The 10,434-nt window shown below is 43.0% G+C and overlaps 1 protein-coding gene and 1 pseudogene across 1 annotated transcript in view; both read left to right on the top strand.

Annotated features, from left to right (window-relative positions):
• Nucleotides 1–2,940, top strand: part of LOC106817303 — a 26,616-nt pseudogene extending 23,676 nt beyond the window's left edge.
• Nucleotides 2,941–8,757: 5,817 nt separating this feature from the next.
• Nucleotides 8,758–10,434, top strand: part of LOC106817304 (zinc finger protein 501-like) — a 17,891-nt gene continuing 16,214 nt past the window's right edge. Inside the window, 1 exon segment of the mRNA XM_014821967.1 lies at nucleotides 8,758–8,896. The gene's annotated coding sequence lies outside the window, so the exon portion shown is untranslated.

Here is a 10,434-nt window from a genome sequence, read left to right as displayed (position 1 = left end):
CCATCTTAAGACACTCAAGGGAACTCACACAGGAGAGAAACCCTACAAGTGTGACACATGTGACTACAGGTGTACTCAACTAGTCCATCTTAAGACACTCAAGGGAACTCACACAGGAGAGAAACCCTACAAGTGTGACACATGTGACTACAGGTGTACTCAACTAGTCCATCTTAAGACACTCAAGGGAACTCACACAGGAGAGAAACCCTACAAGTGTGACACATGTGACTACAGGTGTACTCAACTAGTCCATCTTAAGACACACAAGGGAACTCACACAGGAGAGAACCCCTTTGCATGTGATACGTGTGATTATAAATTCTCTTGTATGGCTCACCTCAAGGAACACAAGCGCATTCACACAGGCGAAAAGCCTTATGCATGTGACACATGTGGCTACAGGTGCACTAAACTATCCAATCTTAAGACACACATGCGCACTCACACGGGAGAGAAGCCTTATGCATGTGATACGTGTGACTATAGATGTGCTCGGATGGCTGGCCTAAAGCAACACAAACTCATCCATACAGGAGAGAAACCCTACGTGTGTGATATTTGTTTATATTCATATTCTTACTTGAGTTATCTGAGGGAGCACTTTCGAACTCACTCGGGTGAAAAGCCCTATGCATGTGACAAATGCGAGTACAAAAGTATTTCATCCAATACTCTCAAGAGACACAAGCGCATTCACAAAGGAGGAGAAAGTGCTAGGCACGTGATAACACATTGTCAATGATATAGCTACTGCTTGCATGTGATATGTGTGGATTATGTTGTACCCAAACTTGGAATCTTGCACAAACTAGGAATTGCGTGTGATATGTGTGACTATAGATTCTCTAGTATGATTCGCCTCAAGGAACACAAGCGCATTCACACAGGCGAAAAGCCTTATGCATGTGACACATGTGACTACAGGTGCAGTAACCTATCCAGTCTTAAGGCACACATGCAAACTCACACAGGAGAGAAACCCTTTGCGTGTGACACATGTGACTACAAGTGTACTCAACTAGTCCATCTTAAGACACACAAGCGAACTCACACGGGAGAAAAACCATATGCATGTGATACGTGTGACTACAGATGTTCTGAAGTGGCTAAACTCAAGCGACACAAACGCATCCATACAGGAGAGAAACCCTACGTGTGTGACATTTGTTCATATTCATGTTCTCACTTGAGTCGTCTGAAGGTGCACTTTCGAACTCACTCGGGAGAAAAGCCCTATGCATGTGACAAATGCGAGTACAAATGTACGTCATCCAATACTCTCAAGAGACACAAGCGCAGTCATACAGGAGAGAAACCGTATGCGTGTGACACATGTGACTACAGGTGCACTCAACTATCCAGTCTTAAGACACACATGCGCTCTTACACGGGAGAGAAACCCTATGCGTGTGATACGTGTGATTATAACTGCTCTCAAATGGCTTGCCTCAAGCGACACAAACGCATTCATACAGGAGAGAAACCCTATGCATGTGATATGTGTGACTGCAGGTGCAATCAACCAGCAAAGCTCAAGACACACAAGCTAACTCACATGGGAGGAAAGCCCTAGACACGTGATAACACACTGCCAATAACATAGCTACTGCTTGCACGTGATATGTGTGGATACTGTGGATGCAATTTACATTTGATAGAATAATTTCACCAAGTCTTGTATACGCCTCTGACGACTTTATTATTATTATCGTGTACAAACGATGACACTGGAGAGGGTTCACTGAAAAATACAAAATTGAACCCACACATAAGCAAATGCACATAAATTACAACAATACCAATGACAATCAACTGGCATGTCAAATCACTCGGAGGCATGAATAGGCCTAACGAAAGATAATCAGACACAAAGGATTTAAACAATGTATGGGAGACACAGTGACATATCTCAACTTGTCAAGATTAAACGTTCATACAGAACTGAATAAGTCACCACCGTAATATGGTAGTTGTAAGAAGATAAACAGAGAAATGTCCAATAGTCTACCCCAGCGCCACCTGGCAATAGAAATATAAACGAGAACTTAATGTCGGACACTTAACTGACGACACTCAATGTCGGACAACAGTAGGCCTAAAATTTCCCTAGTGCACAATATGATTATTACAATACGCTTACCTTAAAGCAGACAATGCCATTGAACCAATAGAATTGACAAAGTGCACAACACAGGAACCCAAGCCATACACTACAGTGTATGCATACATTAGAAACATGGCCACAGCCACGAGATTCAGCCGGCAGGGCCGGGACAGGAAAGAAACCCTTAAACTTTAAATCTAAATGGCAAACTAGTTTAAACACCTACTTACAGAAACTTGGGAGCGTTTATAAAACACTATGACTAAATTGCTCCACGCAAACCCGATGTATTTGTCGATAAATTGACGACTAGTGGCGAGTACAAATATGTCGAATCGCTGCACACGACATCCCTTGTCTCCCTGCGCCCCCTGGTGTTTGGCGGGAAGTGATAAGCGCGGGCACGGACCCAAATATGGAACATGCAAAACCAGCGCCAGGCTAAACTAATCTGCCATAACAGATACAGTTGCTCTCCAGAAATCACTGCTATTTTCATATGTTGTTTTAACCCCCCTCTCATCTTTCATTTTCCCATTGCTGATCAGTTCTCAGAAGTGTTTGGTACACTATAGATGTATTATACTATAGCTGCCAGTTTTGTTTTTAACTAGCTGTGCTTTTGGGAAGGCCAACACCCTTATATATTGCATAGTTGACGAAGGAATGCATAGTAGAGCATGGTTATTAAGTTCAGACTGTGTAAGCTTAGTCTTAAAAGGGAAGTGCCAAAAATCTGTGTGAGTGTGTGTGTGTGTGGTATAAATACATATAATTGGTAATAATTATTAATTGAGTTGTTCTATTTTCTGAATTGTATTGAGCAAACATACAACGCGATCGCAGGCTCGTACTCACACGCACGCACGTAAGCAGGTATCAGGGGCGTAAATCCCGGGTGGGGGATGGGGGGATGCATCCCCCCGCTCTTGAAGGAGGGGGGATGGTCTGTACAAATATTCCCCCTGAGATTCAAAAAAAAGAGAAAAAAAGAATAGCCAAAAAGTATGGTTGCAAACATACAAAAACACGTGAAACTGTGAGAAATTGCAATTCTTACCTGTGTTTTAATACATGTATTATTACTATAGTAACCTAACTGTGTACGCTCTCTGAAAAGTCATGAAAAGTGTTTTGAATCCTAACTTGTAGGGTTGAGTCTAGGGTTGAGTCTAGGGTTGAGATAGTGTCATCAGGCATGAGCATATGGCCCACAGTATGCCTCAGATTGCAGGAAAATGGCTTAAATATTTCAAAATGTTCTGGAGGGGCATGCCCCCAGACCACCCTAGCACTGGCATGCCTACGGCACGCGGGCCTGCCTGCGGCAGCCAAGGTTAATTTCGCACCCGGCTATCGCCGATCATCCCCCCCTACTCCTCGGTACTCAAGCATGCACGCCAGGGGCGTAGCCAGGATTTTCAAAGTTGTAGGCACGACTATCTGAGCGGAGCGCCACCATCGGTTGGCGCGGAGCGTACAAGGAAATTTTTTGGTTTTTTTTACAAACCCTCAGAATGCCGGTAAACGGCCCTTCCGATGTTTCATTCTGGTTCCCTCTGCCTCTTGCTAAACTTGATGACACGCTAGTCATCAATAATCAACTTTTAAATCCAAAAAACACAAACGAGTTAAAAAACTTAAGTGTTTACAAACGATGTTAAAATGTTAAAAAAGCTGACATCAAGATCGGATCCTAGTCTTTTTCGGCGGGTAGATGTGGAGTTGAACTGAAAACGGCCAACGCTACTTCGATAAGAAATGACAGCCTAGATGACAGAAGAATAGGTCACCTAATTTAGCCATATTCTTGCTACGTTCATTTCATTAGTTTTTCTAGACTCTTAAACTCGTCCAGCAAGCTTATGGATTTGAATTATGGGTGTTTAAAAAAAAGAAGATAACTTGGCCAAAAAAAGTGTAGGCCCGGGCCTACAGTGCTACATACTGGCTACGCCCCTGCACGCACGCACGCACGTAAGCAGGTATACTTACGCACGCATGCACGCGCGCACGTACGCGGGAATACTCGCGCATGCACGCACGCACGCACGTAAGTAGGTATACTCACGCACGCATGCATACGCGCACGTAAGCAGGTATACTCACGCATGCACGCACGCACGCACGTAAGTAGGTATGCTCACGCATGCACGCACGCACGCACGCACGCACGCACGCACGTAAGCAGGTACTCACGCCCGCACGCACACACGCGCGCCCATCTCATCCGAACCTCTGAATCTGTCATTATTCTGAACGAAATAAATGATGAAGAAACTCGAATATTAATTAACCAAATTCAGGATACTGTTAGCTAGGGTTACGGACGAGTAACACTGTAAAGGGCATTGCTACACAACTGCTCATCGAATTCAATCAAACGCATATCCATTACATAAGAGAGATGTCTCTCTACGCTCTCGATGAAATTGGTCATCTGAACGAAATACGTGACGAAGAAACTCAAATTAATTAAATAAAACAATTAATTAACAAAATTTAGCCAATTAATCACAGCACTCAATCTTTTAAGACTGCATATCACAATCAAAAATCATGAACAATTCACAAGTAAAATACACGTACGGCTATTGCGATCTTAAATACACTATACATTCCCCATCTTTGTAAATATCTATGATTAGATTTAGTACGTGCGTTTATTAGTAACGCGCCCTGCTTGGAGAGCTAGAGAATATGGAATTCAACGTTGGTAACTCGATCATTCTCACTCAGTATCCTCATCCTATTTTCTGGAGGTGGCATATACTATACATTGGGTGTGCAATCGTAATGATCTCAACGACCTCTAGCTCGCATAGTAACATTTTCCCTGGCATAGTAGGGGAGACCGGGGACAATTGTAACACGTTTTTCCAAATCTGACATAACAACTTTATTATAGTTAAATACTTACTTTAATGTATATAAAATGAAAGATGCATATCTTGGCTTAAAATATGACTAGGTTTGGGTTAAGTAAAACAAGTTATTTTGAAGCCATTATCATTTCAAAACTGAAAGTCAAGTGTTACAATTCGCCCCACAACACGGGGCAATTGTAACACACCAATGGGGCAATTGTAACACATACAATTGTACCAACAAATCATATCCCTCAGAACAATTTTTTTAATTTTTTATAAAGGTGGCACGTTGGACAGATTTTTAACAATTAAACAGCAATTTATAGAACCACAATAAAACAATTTGAATAAAAACTATGACGAATGCTTGACTCATTTACATATGAATAAAATATATAAATAGGCTACTTATTGCCTTGTGAACAAAACATATTTACAGACCCATTAATTCAAAGTTATGTAGTTCTCATGTCTGAGCTTATAGATAGGCTACTTTTTTGCCTTATAAACAAAACACATTTCGTAAAACACATACTTTTTATACATGCCAAGGGGCAATTGTAACACGTTGTTACATTTGCCCCCGAGGAGACGGCCATAATTTGGGGGCTGTTTTTGTATCTTAGCATTAGTATTCGTCAATGAAACCTTTACCAAATACAGGCCTAAAAACCTATTTTTTTATGATATACAAATGACAATGATAGCTCAAGTACATATTTGTCCAGAAAAAAAACATTAGGTAATTCGAGATTTTACTTACCTGCTAAAAAAACGATGTTTTGGCTGTCAAATAGTCCAGGATGCGTAAACCTGCCTACCCGCAGGACAGCATGTGGGGCAATGAAATGTGCATGCGCTGTGAGGAGCGTATACATATAGCACGTTTCTATTAGGAATGAGGGCCTCTGTTACATTTGCCCCGTGTTACAATTGTCCCCGGTCTCCCCTAGCCTATTTAATTTAATTTCTTTTCTGAATATTATGAAATTTCTAGTTTTTCATTATGCACGATGCTTCGGTGAAATCGGAAGAGACATAGATGGAGTATAAAGCTAAATATAAACTCATACGCCTAGGGCTCTATACCCTCTGCCTTAACTGAAAAAATAATGCACTAAGTGGAGAAAAATAAAATTAAATCGATATAATTATCATTCTTTTCCTATAATTCCTCGGCTTGCTTCAGTACAACTGGTTGCAGATGGGGACTGTTATTCCCACCTCCACATGGTGAGAAATAGTCAACTGCGGCGTTGGGTGCCATCTAACTCGGAAACTAAAGATGGGTATCGTTTGTACGGTTTGTGTTACACAAAGAAATTACGCAGTGGCTACGCGTCCGGAATCGGTTGCCTAGCCTCCAGGCTACGCGTCCGGACATCCACTCACACCGTGATCGCGCGACTAGCGTACACGCATGATTGCGCAACGGGACGCTCTGCTGCCGTCTATCCTTTCATCCGTCCTCTCTCGCGCTCTCTCTCTCTCTCTCTCTCTCTCTCTCTCTCTCTCACACACACACACACACACACACACACACACACACACACACACACACACACACACACACACGCACAGCTCTCTCTCTCGCTCTCTCTGTTCTCTCCACACACACACACCACACACACACACACAACACCTCTCTGAGGCTCTCTCTCTCTCTCTCTCTCTCTCTCTCTCTCTCACACACACACACACACACACTTTTCTGAGGCTCTCTTTCTCTCTCTCTCTCTCTCTCTCTCTCTCCTCTCTCTCTCTCTCTCACGCATACACAACATACCAGGGCGTAGCCAGGATTTCAAAGTTGTAGGCACGACTATCTGAGCGGAGCGCGACCATCGCGTTGGCGCGGAGCGTACAAAAAATTTTGGTCGTTACAAACCCCCAGATGGCCGGAAACGGCCCTTCCGAGTGTTCATTCTGGTTCCTTACCTCTGCTAACTTGAGACACCTAATTCAATATCACTTTTAAACCCAAAAAACACAAACGCATTAAATAGTGTACAAACGAGTTAAAATGTTAAAAAACTGACAAGATCGGATCCTAGTCTTCTCGGCGGTAGAGTGTTGAATTGAAACGGCACGCGATAGAAATAAACAGCCTGATGACAGAAGAATAGGTCACCTAATTTAGCCATATTCTTGCTACGTTCATTTCAATGTTTTTTCCTGCCTAGACTCTTAAACTCGTCCAGCAAGCTTTATGGATTTGAATTATGGGTGTTTAAAAAAAAAAGATAAACTTGGCCAAAAATAGGTTAGGCCAGGCTACAGTGCTAACATACTGCTACGCCCCTGCATACACATTCCAATTCGCTCTCCTCTCTCTCTTTCTCACGCACACGCCACACAGACACGCACATTGCACACGCACACGCACACGCAACACGAACACGCACAGACACATCACACCACACCACACACACACACACACACACACACACACACACACGGCAATCAGCAGGAGTGCCCCATTGCGGAATCATGCGTGTACGTGTCGCAGCTCACTGTGTGAGACAGCGCGTAGCCAGGGGGGCGGTGGGGCGCGTCGCCCCCCCAAAACGCGCCTCAAATATTTGCCCAAATGGCTTAAATATTTCAAATTTTCTGGGGGGGGATGCCCAGACCCCCTAGCACTGGCATGGGCTACGCACGTGCCAAACGTACGGTGTCAAATTTGCCATGTGCGTGCCATGTGTATGCCATGTATAAATGTATGTACGTGTGTGTTGTGTGTGTGTTGTGTGTGTGTGTGTGTGTGTGCTGTGTGTGTGTGTGTGTGTGTGTGTGTGTGTGTGTATGCGTGTGCGTGTGTGTGTGTGTATATATGATGTCGTGTGTGTGTGTGTGTGTGTGTGTGTGTGTGTGTGTGGCAGGGCGGATCCAAGAGGGGTCGAGGGGTCCGGACCCCCCTTTTTACCACAAAAAAGGAAAAAAATCATACACACACACGCACGCGCGCGCGCCGCACGCACGCCACGCACGCACGCACGCACACACACCACAACACACACACACACACACACACACGCATGCACGCACGCACGCACGCACGCACGCACGCACGCACGCACGCACACACACGCGCGCGCAACACCACACACGCACACACACACCGCGCGCGCGCGCACACACACACACGCACTCTCTTTATATTGTCTCCTATGAAAAAATCTTGTTTAGCGCGTAGTGTTTTCTGATAAAGATTTACTTATATATATGTAATTCGTATATAAAACTTAGAAATGGGCAAGAGTGTCCGCAGGTGTCCGGGGGACCGGATTCTGATAAATTTTGCATTCTAGACATCAAAATTATGCTTCAGATGCTCTCAGAATGCACCAATTTTAAAAACATCCAACCCCAAACCCCCCCAAAGTGGACTTCGCAGCTTTTTAAAACACAGAAAAAGGTAACCAAAAAAAGTCGCCCTTTATTTCTTCTCTGGACACCCCTTTTCAAAAACTTCTGGATTCCGCCCCTGTGTGTGTGGTGGTATGTATGCTTCGTGCGTGCGCGTCGCGCGCGTGTGTGTAAATTATTGTTGGGCTTTACGCTCGTGCTAGTTTGATGGCCTATCGCCGGATCATCCCCCCCCACTCCTCGGTACGATTTTACGCCCCCTGATTCGCACGCTTCACGTGCTCATGCATTCGCCGCCCCCCCCCCAAAATAAAATCCTGGCTACGCGCCTGGTGTGAGATGGATGTCCGGACGCGTAGCCTAGCGGCTCCTCGTCCGGAACCAGTCGCGTAGCCACGGCCAATAAATTAATAGTATTAGTAGTTAGATTAGTGTCTCTATATATTTCTGTGGTTACACAGCGTTTACTCTGTACGTTGAATAAGCTCGGCCCATGCTTATAAACAGCAAGCAGCTCTGTGTGGTGAACAGCGTATGAAGTGTAAGGCTTGTAAGTGAGCGGACAACCCACACCGTGCACTTACTTGGGCTGATAGGGTCTATGTCCCCCAGAGTACTATCGGAGGGTACCCTGGGTACGGTTCGATATATCGGAAAGTACCTCGGGGTACTATACAATATGTCGCTGCGTACCCTGCATTGCCCCACCGTACCCTGACTTTCACACACACAGTCTGTGAAATAGCACAAATATTGAGATTAATTGATGAATCATCAATTAATATGAATAATTTAGAAAAATTAATAAAAGCTAGTAGTCTCGTAGTTTAATGGTATTATTGTAATACTATCATTACCATAAATAAAAATGGTTTGATATTGACATCAAATAAAAAAAAAATCAATATGCACGTGACGGCGGCAATACCTTGCGGCGGTAATACCTCACCCACCAGTATAGGGGAGAAGCGTAAATGTTGTCATCCACTAAAAATTATCATTTTTCGGCAAAACCATATGCATATGGTTCTGCATGATTTTCATGATCAGTTGGCTGAAAGTCAGGGTACGGTGGAACAATGCAGGGTACGCAGCGACATATTGTATAGTACCCCGAGGTACTTTCCGATATATCGAACCGTACCCAGGGTACCCTCCGATAGTACCCTGGGGGACATAGACCCTATCAGCATTATTAACCGGCAATCCAGTTCAACGTAATAGGCGGATCCTATTAAATTGGTTCATCATCAAGCTGTATATGGGAATATTGCATGCTTTTTTGGGCAATACAGTTGATCAGTTGAGCAGCACTGACGACAAGGAGCAAAGGCATCAATGAAGGTATGATGACTAATGAAGAGGGAGTCTTGGTCACGATTCAAACATAACATCAACATATTCGGGGAGCAACGTATCAGACGATTCGAGGAGCAACGTATCAAATGATTCGAGGAGCAATGTATGAAACGATTCAATGAGCCACGCTTCTAACGGTACGAATAACCCGCGCTTCAATCAACACGGACGAACAGCGGCATCAACCAACGAGGAATGAGCCACGGATCAATCGTCATCCGGGAATCACAACAGGACTTTAGACATAGATCATAGATAAGATATACATATATGTCAGACAAATTGAAGTAAACGGTACCGTATATATTTTCTATATTCTATATTTTATCCAGATTAGTTATTCTCAGCCTATGTTATTCTTATAACTGTAAATAAATTTATTCATTGTATAAATAAAATATAAAGACTTTGTTTCATTTCACTTTGGCGTTTTTGTATAATCAAACACACTATTATTACTCTTATAATTACTACTACTACAATCTACATTATATTATTAGTGTTACTAGTACCATAATTATTACTATAATAATTATTAGTTATAATAATTATCATTTTTATTAATTACTTGTCTCAATAAATTTATATTTATCTATATTCTATATTTTATCCAGATTAGTTATTCTCAGCCTATGTTATTCTTATTACTGTAAATACATTTATTCATTGTATAAATAAAATATAAATACTGTTTCATTTCACTCTGGCGTTTTTGTATAATCAAACACA

Source organism: Priapulus caudatus, unplaced genomic scaffold (assembly GCF_000485595.1).
Source record: "Priapulus caudatus unplaced genomic scaffold, Priapulus_caudatus-5.0.1 Scaffold1673, whole genome shotgun sequence".
NCBI classification, from domain to species: domain Eukaryota; kingdom Metazoa; phylum Priapulida; class Priapulimorpha; order Priapulimorphida; family Priapulidae; genus Priapulus; species Priapulus caudatus.
This window is presented reverse-complemented; position numbering and strand designations above follow the sequence as displayed.